Here is a 23,433-nt window from a genome sequence, read left to right on the forward strand (position 1 = left end):
AAGTGAGTTTGATTTTACTCTAGCCCATGAAGATTGATTTCTCAGGCCCATAAAAAAAAGCTTTTAAGGGCCACAATAGAGGTCCATAATCAAGTCCATATAACAAATTGACTTCTCTTAAAAGCTTGTAATTTATCATTTGCAGAAAATTTATAAGATTTCATGCTTATAAATAAATCGAAACAAAATCTTGTTTATCCTGTCTTTCCTTAATCATGCTTACAAATTCTGCCCTGGATTTAACATTTTTCTTTTTCTATATAATCTGCTTAGATGTCATTTGACATGTGATAGGAGATCTTATGTTTAGCTGATCATCCTTAACTCCTCTTCTCCTGAACTGTGCTTTTCATTAGTTGTCTTCTACTTCCTTTCACACCTATATAAATATTATATGGAGAAACAATAAAATTAGCAAGAAACAAACAATAAAAGTCAAGGAATATATTTATAAATGAGAAGCTTATAAATTCTTTCTAAACGAAGTGGATGAGTTCTATACTAATTGATCTCACATGGGTGTAAATAAACAAACGAATGAAAAATCTTAACTGCTCAAATAATACACATTCAACTTACAATGCAAGGGAATTCTGGATTCTAAGCTTTCGCTCAATTTCTCAATTTTCAATTGCTAGTTAAGAACATGTGTGGCAAAACAAGAAGCACTTCATGTAAATGAAAGGTTATTTTGCATATCACAAACAAGAATAAACAGATTTTCCAATTTTTATCTTTGCATTGGACTAACTATAACACCCAACAAGAATGTACTAAAACAAATCATACTTTAAGAGTGAAAACCAAAAGCAGCTCTATTTCTGAGAAAAATCCAAGAATACATACTTGACTCGACCAGTAATGGATAATAACTTGACAGCTAATCTCCTTTTTGATGCTGTTGCCTTCCACGAATTAGTACAAAGCCAAAAGATGCCACCATTCCGATCAGATACCCTGCCATGGCTCCATAACTCACACAAATCGGCCATTCCTGTGAATTGGAAATGAGATCAATCAAGCCTAAATAGAAAACAAGCAGCCCAAACAACACATTCATCCAGGAAAGGGACCACAATCCAGCTTTAAAACCAGCAAAGTTGAGCAAATGCTTGACAGATACAAACATCATAAGATATATCATAAGCTGATAAGATACAATATAAGTTAAAATTTCTGAAATGCTTATCCCTATATTATACACAATCCAGAAGAAGCACAACCAATTATTCATTAATTAATAAGGGTTGGTAACAAACTGATAAAACACCATGCCTAGACATGAAGTCAGCAGGCTAAGTTTGGGGTTCACATAAGCCCTAAAATGTTAAAGATGCAATTAATCAATATTAATGACTGTATAACCAATGAAATGCCACCAAGTTAATAATAAATTATAAAGAAATAAGATAAGAAACTTACAAACTGCTTTCAGTTGTAGCCTGTTATATGAAGTAAACGGGGGAAATGACAACTTACCTGCCATGGCCTCTCCCAATCAAGCGGCATTGGCCAAGCGCCAAACCAAGCTCCAATAACAGCTCCATGTGCTGGTAGACAAATCATATAGTCTACAGATCCATTTGGCCTAAAGAGTAAATAGATTCAAATTTCACAACAGCGAGTAAAAGTTGTAGAACAACTTCAATTCACTTATTTCATTCATTACATTCTTTTATTGAGCTCTATTAAGTTTAAGAAAAATACAATAAAGTTCCTGATCCAATAAAGCATGAGAGAAAACAGAAACAAAACAAAAATCCTATTACTGTCAATGTTTACTTCTCGTCAGTTTGATGGACGTATATGGAAACACACTCCAAATAACAGTTGAGGCCAACATGCAGACTCCATGAACAAAATTGAGGGAAACTCAATTATGATTTCACCCCAAGATTTGGCGCAAACACATCACAACCTTGCATGAATCCTAAATCTAGAAATTATTGTGCAATTATATATCCTTGTCAATAAATGAAACATATACTGCATGAATTAATGCCTAAATGAGAGAAGGCTTACTTCGTATGTGCAAATATATGTCGCTATGATGAACCATATACCGAAGCAGCAGGAACAAACTGCCAGTACGCAAGATAAAAAATCAGTAATATATAATAGGATAACACAAATGAAGTCTGACAAAATTCAAATGCACCTAACTTGTTGCCACTGTGCACATATTTAATATATATATATATTGGAGAGTAATAATAATATAAAAGAAATTGAACGAAAACTTCTTTCATATAACATTTGTGACATTTTATATCTGCAATGTATGTGCAGCATTATATACAGGACATGAAGTTTAATTCAACAGACTTCCAAATACAATTTCTTAGTTATAGTACAGCAGGAAAAACTGAAAGAAGTCATGTACTTACAGTGAACAGTGACATTAAAAGCAACCCAATCAAAGGTATTTTTCATATAACTGTATCCAATAAGAAATAGACATGATCAATGCTCATTTTGTAAGAAAACTTAATTTATTAAAACCAATAAACAATTACATCTACAAGTTATTTACGGTTAAATACATTTAATCCAAAATTATCTTGACACATTCTGTCTCCACAATTTTGAAACAAAGTCACAGTTGAGATTTGGACAGTTAGAACAAATTTTTGAAATGAATTCCCCACCCAACTTTATCTATTATATTAAAGTTTTACTTTCTATTCTTGGAGAAGAGCAAAATTCAGAAAGTTTTAAAAGGTTTTAAAAGGAAACAGGAAAGCCACTTGTAAAAAATGTAGGGGCTTTGTGTACCTGACAGTGAAGAAAGGTGTTGTTTAAGGAACTATGAGTGACCCCATTTTGACCTCAACTGTGACTTCTGTTTCCATAATAACTGTAAAAGGCACAAATTTTTATCTACCTTATTCCACATACTGAATGCCCACAGGTGCACCCAAAGCAATAGCTCCTAAAGCATTTACAAGAGCCCTTACAAAGTAGAAGATGGATCAGTTATTTTATGTTATGCAGAAAAAACAAAGGGAACATAAATCCTCGCCTAAAAATAAAGACATAAATGAGATGTTAAACAAACATATATGATCCTTTTGTTTTACCAAGTGTGGTTACAAGGTAGTGCTACTCTAAACCAAACTATATTTCTCTAAACACTGACACAAGACTGTTACATTATAATCCAAAGCTAGACACATGACTTGGAGATCACTCATTGTAACTGGAAAACATTTCTTTAAGGACCCATTTATAACCATTGCCTTCCATCTTCAAATTGAACAGAAAAAATGATACACACATAAATTTGCTTATAAGCAGGTAAAAACTTGTTCAATTAACCACAATAACAAAATTATTGAAGCTACCAAAATTAAAGCATATAACAGGAACATTTCCAATACAAGTACATTGAACCTACAAAGACTATGAATCTTCATCAAGCCACATTTAAATGCTCCACAAAAATTTCTTATTTAGGCAGTATAACAAACTAATCCAACATTATTCAAAATCAAATACACATCAAGGAAATAAAACTACCATTAAGATTGGAAAAAGATACCGTTTCATTCAAAATCTAGTGCAGAATGAACAACATCACTCATAGTATGTTGCAACATAAGTTCTGCTTTATCTTCAAACTAAATGGAAGAAAACATACAACCATGCTAAACATTTGTATCTGTATAGATACAAAATCAACAATAGAAACTATACTAAATAAAACCAGTGAAAAAGTATTTAGAAAAGTTAAAAAAAAAAGAACAACAACAGAACAAAAAGGTGAAACACAAATATCAGACTAACCAACAGGGAGCCCCAGTAGGCCTCGTACCACAGCTTTGAAATACTGTTAAAAAAATATAAAGGAAAGAAATAAAAAATCACATAAAAAACCGATATAAAACAAACTTAGGTCTTCAACAATATCAGTGAGTGGATGGGATGGATATTTTATGTAAATCATCACAAATTGCATGAAACATCATACTTGTAACATTATTGCCAAATTTACAGTGAAATATGTCTTGTAAATATTACAAGTATAAAATGTTCCATAAATAGCTCTAATGCTAAATCAAAATCACAGTGAAGTTACTGTAATAATATTTTTCAGATAACATATGACATACACTTGTTACATGGAACATCTTATTAGTAAGAAATAGAGTTGCTAGACCACATAGCTCTGTTAAATAGCCGGCTTTTCTACACAACTTTTAATTTTTTTTAAAAGAATCTCAGCCCTTGGATCAAGAATCCAAGAGCTTAGCCGCACAAGTAAAGTTACCGCCGTAAGAAACTACTCCCTCCGTTTTTTTTTAATAGTCATTTTAAGGGTTTTTAATTTTTTCAAAATAAAAGTTGTTCCTGTCTTGTCTTTTCATAAAAAGTATACAGATGAAGGAGAAATGCAGAATAAATGAAATGCAATAAGACAAAAATGTTAATTATTTAAATAAGCGGGAAAGTTTCCCACTTGCAAAGTCTCTCCCATCTGCAAAATCAAGGGAAAAAGTTGGTGGAAGAGAGAAATTTTTTTTATTAAAACCCGTGCCCAAACTTAAAACGACTATTAAAAAAAAACGGAGGGAGTATATATACACATGGAAGTTTGTGGTAATGTTACTGAAATACAGTTTGCTAGAGTACGTGCCTTGTAATGTTACTGGGATGATATTGACCATTGGATTCTTTTTTATATAAGTGCATAATTCCAATTAAAGAAACTATAGGTTAACAACTTAATATGGCCTGGTATATTCATGAGACTGTAATTTGCAACTTTTAAGCAACTTGTAAAATGAAATGCTTGCTAATGTTTGCTGGTAACCTTAATAGTCCCTCCGTTTTTTTTAAATAACCGTTTTAAGTTTGAGCACAAGTTTTAATAAAAAAAAAATTTCTCTCTCCCACCAACTTTTTCCCCTGATTTTACAGGTGGGTGAAGACTTTGCAAGTGGGAAACTTTCCCGCTTATTTAAATAATTAACATTTTTGTCTTATTGCATTTCATTTATTACTTATTTCTCTTTCATCTATATACTTTTTTTGAAAAGACAAGACATGAACGACTTTTATTTTGAAAAAATTAAAAACCCTTAAAATAACTATTAAAAAAAAACGGAGGGAGTAGTTTCTTACGGCGGTAACTTTACTTGTGCGGCTAAGCTCTTGGATTCTTGATCCAAGGGCTGAGATTCTTTTAAAAAAAATTAAAAGTTGTGTAGAAAAAAAAAAAAAAAAAAAAAAAAAAAAAAGGGAGTATATAAAAGCATAAACAAGCATTGCTCTTTTATTGCACAGTATTTGCGCTCATAAAATAAATTTAATTTTTTTTTCCTTGTACTCTTCGCTACACATTAGATAGTGCACAAATAAATTGTAGCATTTTTCACATAAAAAAAATCCCAAAAACGAGCAAATTTATTTTATGGACTAACAAAAAATAATGTGAATTACCGAGGCTCTGTCACGATTTTTCCAAAAATAGCTGTAAAGAAGAAAAACAATTGGGCTCTCGATAACCTAAATTACAGTGTTGAAACAAAATTAATGAATAACCAAGATTATAAATTTGAATTTGATGACAAAAAGAGAAAGAAAACAAATGTACAGTAGCCAGATCAGACGGAGAGCGTCCGAAGGACGAGAGACGAGATTGATGGAATAGACGTTGTGGGCCACCTAGAATCCGACGCCTAAGCCTATTCCACAAATCAAGTGGACTAAAAATGTTTGAAGAGGAGACACCGAATGGGATGAAGAAGAAGAAGAAGGAGTTTCAGTGGTTGAAGGTTTCACCATTGTTGCGTTTTTTTTGGGATTTCAGAATGAAGTTGTAAGGTTTTATATATTGGGCTAAGTCGGGCTCAGCATGACTCGAATTTCGTCATGCATTTTGGGCTTAAATTGGTGCAAGATTGGCCTGCTAATATTAAAGGGCTCATACAAAAGGAAATACTATGGATAGCTACTGCAAGGCCTCCATTAATTTTAGAATTGAGATAAGTATTTAAAAGATTTGTTTCGAAGGAAAATAATACAGCCACCGACGGTAGTGCACCGAATTTGTGCACCGAATGACATGACAAAATCCTGACCGTTGATGAATTTTAACTTAATATTAATAAACGGTCAGGATTTTGCCACGTCATTCGGTGCACAAATTCGGTGCACTATCGTCGGTAGCTGTAGCATTACTCTGTTTCGAAAATGTATAGTTTATCAATACATAGTTTTTTTTATAGTCTTATTGAAGCAATATATACCAAAGGCATAGATTTTTTGAACAATAATGCTACTATAATATTGTAATATGTCAAGTTTTCTTTTCATTTTTCAACAACCTTTTTTTTTAACTTCAAGTTTGATTGATAATTATTTTCTTTCATCTAGTTTAGAAGATTGATGGGCTTGGAAATGGTTTATCCAACAGAAACTTAAGACAACTTATAAAATGAGCAAACAAACGTCAATAGAAGCCTATAGGGTTACTTGTTGATGTGATCCCTCCAATGTTCAAGTAAATAAAGTTTATAAAAATTAATTTAAAAAGCTTCACTAATGGAGGTTGAAGTGTCAGGTTCAATGAATGGGGTGGCCTAAAAGTTAAAATGAATATTCAAGGTTAGAAAAAATAAATTTCTATGTGAAATTTGAATTTTTTTGTTGGGAGGCCAGGGTGGCCATAGCAACGCCAAGCCAACACATGGCTTCACCACCAGGTAAGATCACTTGTCTCAACTTGTAGGACTCGTTACATATCTAACTTTTGGAATTTGATAATTATTATGAAAATTTATTTAAGTAAAGTCCAGCAAAAAATATTACAAATATACCTATAAAAAAAAAAAATGGATGACATACGCAGATTTAGAGCTCTCATTCAACCTGGATTAAAGTCACTTAAAATAGATTCGAAGAAGAAGACATACCTTGCACCACATGAGAAGGTATAAATTCCTTGGCCAAAGGTGAAAGAGGATGAACAGTCCAAGCCACAGCAGTTTGGGATAGGGGACAGAAAATCTATGTTTTGGGTGGGAAAGGAGCTTTCTGGACCGGTGGTGCAGGAGAGGGAGAGGGAGCAGCTTGAATTGATTCTGAAATAGAAGAATCAGTCTGTGGTTTTGTTGTATGCTGAACTGGGTGAGCGACTAGATAGGGATTAGCAGTAAAAGAGGGGCAAAAAACTGGAGAGAATAGCGCTGGATATGCTCCAGTAGGATTGTTGGAAGACTGAGCAGTTCCCCTTCCCCTTACAACCGGTCTTACTTGACCTGTAAATGGTGAAAGTCAACACTCCTAAGGAGTTATACACATCTGTCTGATAAGACAATCACACAAGCATTCAACATTTCTATTGCAAAAGCCCCCCCTCCAATAAATCACTGATGAGCTAAATAACTTGACGCAGGCAGACAAAGTTGCACATTATAATAGTTTTGCCCTAATTTTGGGATCACATACATAAACTAGCAAAATTCAGGATAGCAACATGACTGTTGTTTCCATTATCAATGTACGGATAAAAAAAGATTTATCTAACCTGTCGTTGATTCCTGCAAGCAAAATATATTCAAACAAAACTCTGTAATTATGTTTGAAACGAAGTTCCTCTTGAAGGGTCTCAAGAAGCAACCCTAGTTTATACTCCTTTTAGAAAACCATGCCAAAAGAATAATAACTCCTTTGATCATTGTAAACTAAATCTATGTCATAAATACAAAATTGATTCTATTCCCTACACAACAGTTTGAGGAGAAAATCACCACATCAGAGAAGGTAGGGGGTCCTTTACAAAACATTGGGGCTAAAATAGATTATTGTTTCTATACAATTCAAATATATACAGGGTATTGCCAATCAAAGTTTGGACATCTGTACACGAAAAATAATACACAACTTTTTGTTTCTGATATAAAAAGAAGAAAAAAAACCTTGTGAAACCATATTGAGAATATTAATAGCGTATACTGACAGTACAGCGCAGGTCTTGGAACAAAATATCACTCTGCTGAAAAAACCTCACTAAACTGAAAGTTTGTTTCCATATGTGAACTTACGTAGCCCTATAAAACAAATGTGCACTTACCACAAACACAACATTTGAAATGAAACCAACTTCACTTGACAGCAGGCGCCGTGAAAATACAGCCTGCTCTACTATCTCAGCTGTGGTCAGGTGTCACTTCAAACCCGTCCTGTAAAAAAAAAGACATTATATGGTATGAACCTTATATTAGAGAACAAAACCATGAATAACACAATGTGAAGCTATGCAAAATATTATACTTGCCTGCCAAGGTAGCAGAACTGACAATTCATGGCACAACCCACCTGACTTGAAACACAGACAGTCGTTCTACCTCTATCACATGGAATGACGACTGTTTCAAAATCAATGAGAAGATTCTCAATGTAATGCAACGTTCTAATCTAAATATGTAACATCCATGTCAAATATTTGGTACATAGACAATTATAAGAGACAGTAACTAAAAAAATGAAGCAAACAAAACAGATTTTTCTACCTTCTTAGTTCCGTCAGATGCTGTGTAAATGTCTTTCAAAGATAATGCCTTGAATTCAGCATGTTCATTCAACATTTTCTTGAAATCCTTGTTGAAGCCCACACAATATACAATTCTTAGAACCCAACAGACATACAAGAAGGAACCCGATACAATCTCCCCATAATAAATTAAAATGCCGCATATATGTAGTAAATCTATGACAGACTCTATCCACCAAATGATAGGACCTTCCATCTCGTCAATACAATGTGCCCACATGTTCCCATAGAGGTGCTTCCACAACATTAAAGCCTGACCTGATCTGAACCCATGTGACTGAACGCATTGCTGTCAAAGCACACACTCAATAATCGTAACTTACTTTCCATTATGTATACCCTAAAGGCAAAAAGGTCCACTCAAAATCATTGTTTCTACCATAAAACAGATTTCTAAGATGTAAATTCTATCAAACAATAGAATCAAGAAACAGAGAATGAATTGATAGCATCAAATTCAAAAATTGCTAAAGAATAAAGGAAGCATGATTAACAACAATGGTGATCAAATTCAAATTCTAACTACACAAAAGCGAACAAGAAATTCATTTAACCAAAACATTTCTCAAAACCCATTTCATCATCCAAGGGAGAATCAAATCCTTCCAAACAAATTAACCACAATCCAGAATACTATTTCATTTCATCATTTTCTTTTTAATCATTATAAAGTAGCAAAAAGTAAGGAATCCCAGTTCAAAAAAGATTCAAAAGGGTTGAGAATGTTGGTACAAGAATGTGATTAAAACCACTCAATGTTGAAAGATTTAAAGATAAATAAATATAAAAGAGTCATAATTAAATTGAAATAAAAAGAAAAAGAAGAGCTTTACCAGAAACAAAAAGATGAAATTGAAGGTCGGGACTCTAATCTCACCGCCACTCTTGTGAAGAGAAACGAGCACTGAAATTTATTTGTCCATGACCTGGCAGTGTTGTGGGGCATACGTCAAGTCAAACTATTATTTTATTGAAACCATCATTTTTACTTCCTTTAAACAAGAGTGAAAAAATAAAACACTTGAACAAGCATGTAAAAAAATTGAAAAAGAAAAGAAAAATCTGAAAAATTAAAATAAAAAAATCTGAAAACTTGAAATAACGATAAAAATTATGAGAAAATTGAAAAATAAAATGCTAAAAAAGAATATAATAACTTTGAAATTTTGAAAAAGCAAAAAAGAAATAAAAAAGTTATGAAAAAGAAATTAAAAATGAAAAAGAACAAATAATTATTCTTATTGTATGGATAATTGATCATTCTAATTAAAAGCATTAATATAAAAGAAATATTACTCATAGTAGGAAAACACATTATTTAATATTAAATAAACGAGCAATAAGCTTTAATTAATAAACTTTTGCTGAGTGGCGTCAACGGAACCAAATAGTGATAGTGGAATGAATATAAAATATGGATCAGATCACAAACAATAAATAACCACCAAACACACTCAACATTATGAATTAATTACCTTTCTTCCACAGCTTCATTCACCACCAATATTTGATGTAAGGCTGTAGGGCCTTTTTTGCATTGGGATTGTCCCACTCCAATGAATTCCACCACTCTTCTTCAGCCCTAACAGCTTTGCTAGATGGGCATAGGGTGGACCAGAGATACGGTCCCCACCCTCTACAGGGATTCCAGCATTGTCCTTGCCCATAAGGATGACAGGGAATTCTCGTCCTCGGACTACGAGGATTTTTTGGGGGAAAAATCCCTAGACTGCGTCTTTGGTGACTAGAGATTGGAGAGGAAGGACAACGTCACCACCAACACATTCTCAACCCCAAAACTCCATCTCAGTTTACCATTGCAACTAGTTGCTACCGCCACCACCAACACCACCATTGCAGCCCCAACGACAACCACCACAAACACTCGCCACTACAACATCAAACACCCAACACTACTAGCCAACAAAACACTCAACACTACTCGTAAAAATAAAGAGAAAGTGAAAAGAGGAAAGAGGAAAGGGAAGAAAAAATAAAAGAAAGTGGGGAAAAAGAGAGAAAAGAAGAAGAAGATGATGATGATGCGGAAAGAATCAGCGGAAAATGTAATTAGGGTTGGGTGTGTGGAAAAGTGATTATATATACAGAGGACATTTCATAATTATTTAATATCTCATGGGCAATATGTTAATGTACTGGACCAGTGCGTATTTTTTTTTATTTTTGTTCTCTCTCTTCCATATATTTGATTACTTGATTCTAACAAATTCTTGAGCCTTGTGTTTGTCCCCATGGCTGATTGCTTTACAAACATTTTACAATCTTGCAAGATAATAAGAGGATATTTGGTCGGCGGTTATATAGGATTATTAAGATTATGTCATCTTATATTACTTAATTATTATGTTTGGTTGTCAAGTAATATAAGATTTCGATAATCTTACACCAATAGTAGTTACTATTGGTAATATTAGAGATAATCTGGTAACCTCTAATTTCTTAGGTATTTTAAGATTACTTGGTCATCTTATTTTTGCTACAATTTTATTTCTTATTAATATAATTTTTGAATAGTAATGCCCCTGTTTTAAAATCAATTTACACTAATCTAGCTTTTACAATTTTACCCATGTTTGATTAATTTTTTGGACAAAATTACCCTTAAATTCAAAATAAATTACAGACCACCACTGCCAGCAACTGGCCAACCACCGTCGATTGCCACCGAAAGTCATCAAAAGTCTCTAAGAGTTGTCGGGAGGCTCCAATATGGTCGTTTTTTACCATATTGTTGGCGAAAACAATTATATCGCAGTAGATCTGGTAAAAAATGGTCAAATCTATTCTGGCCATTTCAGTTAGATCTATTTTGATATGACCATTTTTGGCCATCAATATGACTTGAAACAGCCATAGCTGAGCCTCTCGGTGACTCTTGGCGACTCCCAACAATTTTTGGCGACTTTCAGTGACTTCCGATGGCGGATGGCGATGGTGAGTAGTGGCTTCGGACGGTGGGGGTGATTTTGTTATAAATTAAAATTTTAAGTTGTGGTGTTTTTGCTAAATCTTATTGGAGCATCATTCTAACTATTTTATCCTCATCCTTATCTTCCACCTACCACATATTTTTGGAAATGGTCGGAGATGGGATAAGGAATATACCATGGAATGGTAGAAAAATCATGCAATGTATGTCACTAGACCAATATAAATGTTTGATTGAAATAATACTTTGTACATATCTTAGTTATTGATTGTGTAAGTAAAGTAGTATAAATAAGGACTTTATCATTCAGTATTTAGGACCAAGTATTAGTATTCTTTTTAGATTAGTAATACAAAAGAAAGTTTATCTTAATCTTTATTTTTGTGTTTACTTTCCCAAGTATGCATATGTGTTTTAAGGCATACTGAAACCAATCTCTCTTGAGTTGAGCATTAAGGTCACAAGCTTTTATGAGGGTTGTAGCAATTGTATCAGAGTGCGTTCAAGAACTTGAGAAGGAAGAAATTGTGTCAAATGAAAGCAATGTGGGCGAAGAGAATAGGGAACGAGAGTTCGCCCTAAATCCAAGGAAGAAGAAACACAATCAAGAGAAAGTCTTGTGACATAGTAAGAACTTTGGAGATTAGGCTTGTTAAGGTAGAACCTTCCATGACAAATGCTATTGAGAGGCTAGACCCATTGAAGAAAGATGTGGAGGACTAAAGAGCCTAATATAGATCTAATTAGGGGAGTTTTGTGAGTCAATGATAAGCATAATTATGTCCATAACAAAAACATAACATTACAAGCAAAAGCAGTGTTCTGAAACTTGGATCGGCCTGACCAGTTTAACCGGTCAGACTAGGACATAAGGCCCCTTTCTGGGCCGAGTTACCACTTTCAACTGTTCCTAAAATCGTTAACGAATGAGGGGCTACCGAATGTCAAGTTAAAGGGGTTTTATAGAGTGGAGGCCGTTGGTTCAAGAGGTAGTGCAGGATTAAATTTTGGACCCCAAAATCAGCTGGAATTTGGCTGGAAAAATCAACCCAATCACGATGGTATATGTTAATCATGGCCGATGAACAAGGGGCTACCAAGTGCTAGGGTTAGAGGGGTTTTGTGGAGTAAAGGCCAATGGTTCACGTAGTGGTGCTGGAATGAATTTTGGCTACTAGAATTGGCTAGAGTTTGACCAAAAAAATCAACCCAATCATGGTAGTATACGTGAGTCATGACCGGCGAACAGAGGGCTACCAAGTACCGAGATTTGAAGGGTTTTGTACAATGGAGGTTAGTGCTTCAGGTGGTGGTGTTGAATGAATTTTGGCAGCCAGAATCAGTCGAAATTTGGTCAGAAATATTAAGACCCTAATTGTGTGGTAAGATCATAGGGGTTTGTTTGCTGGATTTCAAACCTACATGGACTGATATGTATTTATCAGGGTGTGTTTGTAAGATTTCAAACTCATTGGATCACCGGTCGGACCGATCAACCCAAGACCCGACCCCTTGGTTGAGTGACACCCCAAGTCAAGTTTCAAAACATTGAGCAAAAGTATTAGAAAGTTAATTAGTACAAGCCAAAGAATCCTTAATTTGTAGTCATTTTTCAATTTATTCCACTAAAAAGGGTTTCTTAAATATTTTTTACTCGATAGATTTTGACGTTAATGAGAAAAGATTTTGTGTTGAAAGATACAATGAGGTTTTTTTTTTTTTTTTAAATAATGAGAAAGGAAAGAAGAGAATAAAGGAGGAAGAAAGAGAAGAGGAAATGAACCATATGAAACCATATGAACCTTTTATAATGTTCCTATGTAAACATAAAGTTTTTTATTATATATATGTTTCTTCCTTCTATAATGTTAACCTTTTAAAATATCGTTAATTAACCTCGACACTAATTAAGTACTATAATGGCCATAATACATTTTCTCCCCTTACGTATGACGAATTGACAATTAGTATCCCAAGGGAAACTATCAATGTTCCACTCTCTGTTAATATGATGTTTGGCATCTAACATCGTTAAAGACATTGCAATGACAATAATGCCCCTCCTAAATCACTGGCTTTCAAATTTTTGGACTATTATTCCTCACCTCCTTTGAGGTTTCAGTTTCAGTCACTCACACCTCATTTAAGGTTTCAGTTTCAGTCAGTTACACCTCATTTGAGGTTTCAGTTTCAGTCACTCACACCCCAAAGGTATGAGAAATCATCCTTGACCTCCCCTTATAGCTGTTAGTTGACATATTTCCGTTAATTGGTGTATCTTTTTACTCCCTATGAGACTGGTTAATATCCCACTCATCCACTTCATTTCAAAAGTATTAAAAAAACCCCTATAGTGTGTTAAGGTTCCGTATAATTTTAAAATTAAAAGTCCATTTTACCCTTCTCATCACTTACCAACTTAATAAATTTCTTAAATCTTTCAATGAATAAATATTCAAATCCAATAAATCATATTTGAACTTACAATTTTACGTTTCCAAGTAAGGTTAAACATTTATATAAAAAATCTAAACAAACATTCAATGAAAAAATTCAAAAAAAAAAAAATTTGAATTTTGATAAGATAGATGAACTTAAAGGTGCAGATGATTTGTTGTGGTGCTAGATAGCAACCAATCAGTTAGGTAAAACACCACTGGCATAGGCTCTGACTCTGCCTGGTTAGATGCTGTCGAGTCGACTGGCCAAGTAGTGAAGGCAGCGTTTGGCTACTGACAATGAGACTTTTCTCTCTGTCTCTTTTTTTTTTTTTTTTTTTTTTTTTTAAATAATTGTCCTTTTCTTACATTTTTGGTTGAGTACGAATGTGAGAGAAAATAGGGGTTTTTAGGTTAAACTATATAGAGAAGATTTATTTAGAGACAATATATATACCCTTTGAACGTTTAATGTTTAGAAATTTAAAAAATGGGTCTCAAACCAGGGTTATTAATGTTCATTCATGATACTTAAGGAGGGAAAATGTCATTCAACTTGAAAACTAAATAACCATTATTCATGGATAATATTAATACTTAAACATGCATAATAGTTACGAAACAAGAAGTGACACAAAATACTATATGGAGATTAAGTTAACCAAACAATAAAATTCAAATAATATATTTATATATGAGAAGCTTATAAATAACATTAAAAAAAATAATAATAATAACAAGGATCATATTATGCAACTCTTTACAATAGTGTTATCTAGAGGTAATAACAAAGATGTCGTACCTGAATTAACTGCCTGCAGCTTTGGTCTTCAAATATTGTAAAAGATAGACACGCCAAGACACTTGCTAAAGATAAGAAGAAATAGTTAAATAAGTAAATGTTATAAATTCTTTTTAAGAAGTGAAATTAGAGCAAACAACATGATAATTGCATATAACAAATTAAAAGAAATTTGATCAAGGACAAATGATCAATACAACTCTTTAAAATGTAATATGATGGACGTTCAAAGTAAAAAGAAATGAATGATCGAAAGAAATTAAAGGAATTGTACCTAAACTAATGGATTTACAGCTTCAATCTTCAAATATATTTATGAAAAATGGATTGATTGCAACAAAGTTACTCTTTTGGAAGAAGTGAGACACAAGTTATTGTTGAAAGATATCAGTATTTGGAAATATAAGTAAAACCAAATAAAAATAACAAAAAGAAAAAGAATTCAATGAAGAATAGATGAAGAAAGGTATCAAATGGAGTATGCTTCGTAATCAAGAAAAGAAAGGAATGTTTAAACTTGAGGTTAAAAGGAATCTGATGTTTTCAGCTTCTCTGTTTTATTTTTAATCAAAACAAATGTTAGATATCTTGTACATACTTCTTACCGTTTAGATAAACATGAATTACAAATAATTTTAAAAATATTAAGATTTCAGAGTTAAAAGACAAATGGATAAAAACATAAATATTCTTTAGATTTTACACTGAATTCTAGGATTATGGCAAAATATTTGACAAATTTCTTTTCTTCTGTTACTAGTATCTAAATTCCAAACCCTTTTATTAATATTTCACATATCATTTCCACGCATTAATTCAAAACAATGTTATCTGATATTAGTTTCAAGCTAATATCCATTCCTTCCAAAATCTGATAAATCAAATATAATCCTATAAAGGTTTCAAGAGAGACAATAAATAAATAAATAAATAAAAATGTAGAAAGCTACGGGTAAAATACTATAATTAATTCCTATGGAAACATATATTTTGAATTAATATTTGGAAAATATCAAAAAAGACATGAAGCACAAATGATACCTGAATTAATTGGCTGTTGCTTTAATCTTCAAGTATTTGTTAAAACAATCAACCCCTAATGACAAGAATGTTTGGAAGTAGAAGTTATTAATTCTTTGTAAAAAGCGAAATGAGAACAAACAGAGAATTTGTTGTAAAATGATATTACTCATTGTGTGTTTAACTATTATCAGAACGAATAGAGATGAAGCAAAGTATTGGAACTAAGCATGTTAAATGTTCAAGCAAAGAAAATGTTATGCCTAAAAAGTCACGCCTATGTCAGCTCATTTAATATCTTCTTGTACCAGCTGCGAAGCTCATATCTCCAAAGATATTCTCACCAACCATATCTCCTTTCAAGAAATGAATAGACGAGAGTCTTCCATGTGTCAAGGCAACTTGCAAAACACTCATTACATTGAGTGTTTGAGTGAATAAATGGGCATTTCTCTTCACGAAGAAGGGGGGCTGGAGGTTGGGCTGAGATTTGAGCTTCATTTCATTCTCTCTCTGTAAACGCTGTATTTCTTCATCTTTGTATGCTTTACGGGCAAAATGATAGAAATAGTCAGAGATCAATAAAATAACAGTGGATGTAGGAGTCGCTTGTTGAGCATCCGAACCACTATAAAAACGCCCTCTTGCCAATCTTTTACTTATATTTTTTGTAAAATATATAATCTCAGCTCCATATTCAAATCTCATGGATCCATCACGTGTGATTCCTAAGTCCGCTTAGCGCTTCTCACATGCGAGTCGTTGGCGTCCAAAATCAAGCGTCAACAGAAAAGAATCTATGTTGAAGCATGCAAGAAGAAATTAACTACATTGACAAGAATCTATTTTTGTCAAGATTCTGTCTTTTATTTTCGGTTGAAATAAATGAATGTAATATATACAATAATGGTGATTATGAATATTATTCTTGCAAATTTTCTTATTTATTTTAAGGGAATTTTTAATTCATCCATCAGGTCTCGTTCAAATAAAATGCACCCACAGATTTCAGAAAGTCACAAAAACATCCATAATTTTAACTGGCGTTAAGAAATTATTAAGATTTGACCCCTTTAGGTTTTTCACAAATACAGGCGGAGGATGATAAAGATGTCTAAATAGACACTTTCCCTCTTAAAGACAAATTTTTTTTTTTTATAATAAATTTCATATTTAAAAAAAAAAAACAAATTTTAGTAAAAAATACAGAAACCATCAAAATCGAAAATGAAAATATTAAAAAGCTAACAAAATAAAAAATATTACTTTGAAAATTTTATTTTAAATATTAAAGAATTTAGGGTTTCTTAAATGATTCTCTCTCTCTCTCTCTCTCTCTCTCTATATATATATATATAATATATATATATATAATAACTTATTTTGCTTAAGAGGGGAAGTGTCTATTTAGACATTCTTTATCACTGTAGACGTAAAAATCTACCTCTACGGAAGGGGGGTCTGATCCCGTGAGATTGAGGTCACTAGCGATCCGCTGCACCTGCACACGTAGAGAAACAAACGCATGAAAAGAACGGGAAACACCGAGGTGGTGTTTGCCATAGGCACTCTGACGCTCAAGTCAGCAAGGCTGAAAGAGGCTAGTATATTGAGGGCTAGGGAGTAGAGAGGTTACCGGAAGTCTAGTCGGGGACTATGATTACGGCGGTGATGTGAAGCTCTCAAGTCAGAGCTTTGGGTGTGAAGGTGTAATGTAATGTGTCCTTTGTGAGAGGGTTGGCCTCTACTTATATAGTGACTGTCTGATCTCCCAATCCTGGTAAAAGTAGGAGTCCTAGTGTGATTCTGATACAACCCTAGAGGAATTAGGGCGGCGGTAAGCTGTCTTTCTAGTGTTCGAATAGGAAGCTAATCCCGATCAAGAAAATGATTTCGAGTAGGAAAGTGTTCTGAACGGGAAGGTGACCTCGAATAGGAGATTGTTTAGGAATAGGAAAATATTCTGAGGGGGCTGTGGGCTCTGCATTCGCCCATGGACCTAGGAGATGGACTGGGATTAAGAGGCTCGTGCCTAGGTGGTTTGGGCCGGCTGTATCTTGTACCAAGTGTGCCTCATTCAGATTGGGTCGCATCAGGATTGGGCTTGGCTTCTTCTTCATTGTCAGGCCCGTTTTCCTATTTGGGCCAAGGACGATTTTTGGCCCTAACAATCACCCACCTGTAATTATGACAAACTTGAGAGGGCCAAATTTTAATAGCTTTTGAATGTGTTAAAATTATGAGTAATACTACATTAACAACCTTTTCTTATAAACTTTCTCTCAAAACCTTAACGTGGCAGCTCATAATTGGTCAGCTCGCAATTAATTAGTAGAACACAAGCAGGATCTGTTGTAAACCGATCAATTGTGAGCTGTTACGTAAGGATTGTGAGAGAAAATATGTGAGAGATGGTTGTTGGTGTATTAAGTTGGTGATGTGAAACCTAGCGAGCGAAATTATTTAAGGTACAAACTGTAAATCAATAACACTACGGACATCGAAAAAGTTGCACCGAATTTCTGTATCGGCCTACGTGTAACGCGCGTCTCAATTTTTTTACAATTTTTTTCTAGTGAACGGTCGTCCATCACATTTGGACGGCCGTTAACTCACATGGACAGACGTCCCCATTTAAAGGACGCCCATCCCTGATTAAAATACAATTAAAAATTTTGTAAAACCTTAGGGATGACCGTCCATCCATTATGGACGACCGTCCATTAATTTTGGACGAGCCCCCACAAATAATGGACGCTCGTCCTTCACCCAAATATGAAAAAAAAAAAAAATTCTTTGGGGACGCCCGTCCACCAATTGTGGACGGCCGTCCCTTACTTCTAGACGAGCGTCCGTAAGAAATGGGCGCCCGTCCATTATTTTGCTTTTACAAATAAAAAAGAAACTCTTTGGACGGCTATACAAAAATTATGGACGGCTGTCCTTTCACTGTGGACGGGCATCCATAATTAATGGACGCTCGTCCATGCATTTGGCTTTTACAAATCTAAATAAAAATGATGGACGGCCGTCCACAAATTGTGGACGGCCGTCTGTAAGTAATGGACGCCCGTCCAAAAGTAATTCGTAAAAAAAAAAAAAAAAATTTAACACTGGACGGCCGTCCCTAAATTGTGGATGGTCGTCCCTTCATTGTGGACGGGGGTCCATACCTAATGGACGTCTGTCCATTCATTATGGACAACCGTCTATAAGGGTTGGATGGCCTTCCCTTATGTAAAGGACGACCGTCCAACCATTATGGACGGCCGTCCACAATGCTATTAAAATTTAAAAAAAAAATTATCGCGTTTTTTTAATAAATATTTTTTTGTGTACATTAGCTTCTCCAATACGCTTCTCCAACGACAAGCGCTAAAATTCTTCGAGCGAAAGAAAACCAGCGCCAAAATTCGTCGTCCCTTTTTGCTTCATTGTTGCCGTCTGTTCTTCGCCTCAGTGTTGCGTCTGCATTCCTCAGCCATTTCTTCCTGCAACAAACCTTTTCCTCATTTTCCAGCTACTATGTGAAGAACGAAAGCTATAATATTTTCATCAAACCATAGCCATTTTTTACAGTGGAAAGGGAGATCCATTTTTTACAATGGAAAGGGAGATTATAAAGATTTGTGCAGGTTAATAAACGATTTTTATATAATTTATGCATTTATTTAGTTTTTTACAGTGGAAGTTTTTATATAACTTATCCATTTATTTAGTTTTGTATTATATTTTGGATTGAATATATGTTACAATAGAAAAAAACTGATGGAGAAAATTTGTTGGTGATTGTTATGAATCAGATTTCGTGAACACTAGTATTGGATTTGCATTAAATTACAGAATAGTTATGAATCAGATTTCGTGAACACTAGTATTGGATTTGCATTAAATTACAGAATATGGAAGAGTCCAGTTTGCCTCATTTCAATGATGTTGAGGTAAATTGTACTCGAAATGTACTTCTTCGTTAAAATGATTTTAAATTTATTGTATAGTATTATTTATTTTGATGTGTTGTATTAGTACATTCTAATTTTATGTATTATAAAACTATTAAATCAGGAAAATGAACATGATGAATTAGAAGATATGGGATGTGTAGAGGAAGAGGTAGAGCCTCATATTGGAATGGTGTTTGATTCAGTTGATAGTCTGGTGAAGTATTACAAACGGTATGGTAACAAAATAGGATTTGAAGCAATGATATGTACGTCAAACAAAGGCGAAGATGGAGAGATGAGATATGTGACAGTGGCATGTTCTTGTTCTGGAAAGGAAAGATGTAAATCTAGAAATACCTTGAAAAAACAACCTGTTGCTAAAACAAATTGTAAGAGTCGGATTAGTGCAGCTTTGAATGGTGAATGCAAATGGGAAATTAAATCAGTTGTACTTGAACATAACCATGATCTTACAAGTCTGACAAAAAGAAGATATTTCAAGGTTAACTGAACGATACAACCTTATGTGAAAATACGACTTGAAGTTAATGATGTGGTTGGGATTAGACCGTGTAAAAATTTTCAGTCATGTTCAGTTGAGGCAGGAGGTGTAGAGAATTTGACGTTTCTAGAAAAATATTGTAGGAACTACATTGAAAAAGTGAGAAAGTTACGACTTGGAGTTGGAGATGCTTCCAGAGCAATTGAGTATTTTAAGAAAATGCAAAAGGAGAATTCAAATTTCTGGTACATGATTGATGTAGATGAAGAGAGTCGATTACAGAATGTGTTATGGGTTGATGCTAGATGTAGGGCCGCATATAAAGAATTTGGTGATGTTATCACCTTGACACAACATATCTGACGAACAAGTATGACATACCATTTGCTGCTTTTGTGGGGCTTGATCATCATGGACATTCGACGTTGTTAGGTTGTGGGTTAATTTCTCATGAGGACATTAAGACATTTGTATGGCTATTTCGTTCTTGGCTTGAATGCATGGATGTCGCTCCTAATGGAATAATCACTGATCAAGATAAGGCCATGCAAAATGCAATTGAGATTGTTTTCCCTGGTACAAGACATAGGTGGTGTTTGTGGCATATAATGAAGAAACTGCCTGAAAAGTTAAGGGGGTATAAGGAATATGAAACTATCAAGTTTAAGTTGCAAAATGTTGTGTATGATTCCTTTACGCGTGAAGAGTTCGAAGAGCGGTGGAACCAATTTGTTGATGTGCACAACCTTCACGATAATGCATGGTTATGTGGATTGTACAAAGAAAGAGTACGATGGGTGCCTGCATTTCTTAAAGATACTTTCTGGGCAGGTATGTCTACTACCCAACGTAGTGAAAGTATGCATGCATTTTTTGATGATATGTCAATCCAAAACCACTTTGAAACATTTGTGAACATATGATAATGCATTGCAGCTAAAGTGAAAAAAGAAAGGAGGCTGATTTAGATCTTTCAAATTTTGGATCCATGCATAACTAATTACCCATTGAAGAAACAATTTCAAGTGCATAAACAACTGCAAAGTTTAAAGAGTTCAAGATGAGATTGCGGGTAAGATTTATTGTGAGTTATCTTTTCTGAAAAATGTGATTCATGCAGGAGTTTCAAGTTTGGAAGATGTTTGGTTTGAGATAATATGCGCGGTGTTCCTCATGAGTATACTTTGAAGAAAGTCGTGTGATTTCTTTGTACTTGTCATTTGTTTGAGTTCAGGTGGATTTTATGCAGACATGCCATTATGGTGTTGATTCATAAAAGGGTTTCACATTTCAAAAAGTACATTTTACGGCGTTGGAGGAAATGTGAACAAATGTCATACGAAAATTAAGTCAGTTATAATAGGTGGAGCACCAACATTGAAGGACAACGTTTTGAAAAGTTGTCTAATTTAATGCTGAGTAGGGATCTGCATCAAATGAGGAAGATTATAATATGATGACGGAGTTTATGATTGACTGAGGAAACAGTTGGAGCAAAAGGAAAGTGAGGAGGCTTGGTACACACAGTGAACATCTCTTCTAGAACTGGTTGACTAGTCAAGATGGGGACAGTCTCCTAAAGAGGGGAATACCCTAATCATTAGTCCATAGGCAGCTCGTAGCAAAGGTCGTCTCCTGTAGAAGAAAGCAGTCGAAGATTAAGAAATTGTACGTAGGGTTAAAAAAAATTACAAAAACAAAGAATTGGTATGACTTATACATTATTTCGTATTTTTTTGAAACATTATTACTTATTTGAAGTTTAGAATAATATCGACTTGATTATTAATGTGTTATGATACTTTTTAGGAAAAGGATCATCGTACACGCGACAACAGAACAGTTTCTTTCATGTACTTCTGTGCCGATGCGGAAACTCAAGTGTTGTCAAATATGTTGTTACTACACAGGAATGTGTTATATATCTTGTTTTGTAATTGCCTTAGTTTTCTATACGCGTGCTAAATTGTGGTTGTTAAACAATGACAGATGTCCACTGGTCCGGTTCCAAATCTCGCAGGACAAAGTATTTTTTCTACACTGGACAGGAGTTTGTAAATGATGAACATGTCTCTTTGGAGATGTTTGATATTTTTGCCAGGTTGAAGCATATAGATTGTATTTGGTAAAAATTTTTCATGCTTTGGTAATTTCTACCGAATGCATTTGAGTTGTATGCTTATAAGTTGTTTTATTTTTTGTATTTTCTCATTGATTGTGTGGATAGTGAATTCATGATAATGACGTTAATGTACTTATTAAATGTTTTCGTATATATTATCATCACATTGAGACTCCGGTTGTACATGGCATTTTGGATATGCATTTCTTTTGAGATTAATTTTATGTCTTTGGGTATGTCTAGTATTACATATACAATACATTGAAAAAGTTGTTGACATATGTATAAACAAAAGACAAATCTATTTATAAACAAGAATATTTATTATAAACAAACTACAATTTATTAACAACATCCTCAAATCAATCTATTTATAAACAAAGGGAAAAATTCTTCATCATGGTGCAGGGGGTGGAGGTTGACTAGAGGATGAGAGGCTGTTGAGAAGTTCTTCATCATGCTGAAAATCTCTGCATGCGGCTCCCAATGTTTGTCAACTGTTTCTTCAATTCTTGATGCAAACATGTTGAAATCACTTTGCAGTTCTTGCATTTGCCTCTCACTATGTAAAAACCTCCTCTTAAACTTTTCATCCGTCAAATCTGCTTTCTATTTCTGTAAAGTATGAGAAGCCATATCTTCTACATTCTCGATGGTCCAGGTTCATTTCGTTTCTTCTCTTTTGCGCACATAGACTTGTCCTTCAGTAACCCCTTCTGGAATACTGACACTTTCTTGAACCTTGCATCTCCTCTATTTCATCCCTAATCAGATACCATTGTCCTGCCCACTTCTTTTAATCAAACCCATTCTATTAAATGTCACATCCCCAACACATTAGTTGTAGAAAATGTAATCTTATTTGTTGCATCATCAGGGGTGATCTCAATATTCAACTTCTCACATATTAACTAACCAGCATCCCCCATATATTTCTCTCTTTTCTGCGGTGATCTCTCCCAACTTCTAATCAATACTTTGCTGAATTAACTTGCCTCCATGCTACTGCGCTTCCATAACAATAAATCCTTAACGTCACATTTCCATTTGTCTCTTTCCTACCATTAAATGTGAAAGTCAGTATCTGTGAAATACTCT

General features: G+C 34.1%; 1 long non-coding RNA gene and 1 pseudogene across 1 annotated transcript; both read right to left on the reverse strand.

Annotated features, from left to right (window-relative positions):
* LOC116134258 overlaps window positions 1–23,433 on the reverse strand; it is a 52,149-nt pseudogene that overhangs the window by 23,200 nt on the left and 5,516 nt on the right.
* Window positions 509–2,046, reverse strand: LOC116137422. Its single transcript, XR_004129189.1, has 3 exons — window positions 2,023–2,046; window positions 1,480–1,588; window positions 509–994 (listed from the first exon to the last, which is right to left on the reverse strand). It is a non-coding gene; the product is annotated as an uncharacterized LOC116137422 (long non-coding RNA).

Source organism: Pistacia vera, unplaced genomic scaffold (assembly GCF_008641045.1).
Source record: "Pistacia vera cultivar Batoury unplaced genomic scaffold, PisVer_v2 Contig1002, whole genome shotgun sequence".
Lineage (NCBI taxonomy): Eukaryota > Viridiplantae > Streptophyta > Magnoliopsida > Sapindales > Anacardiaceae > Pistacia > Pistacia vera.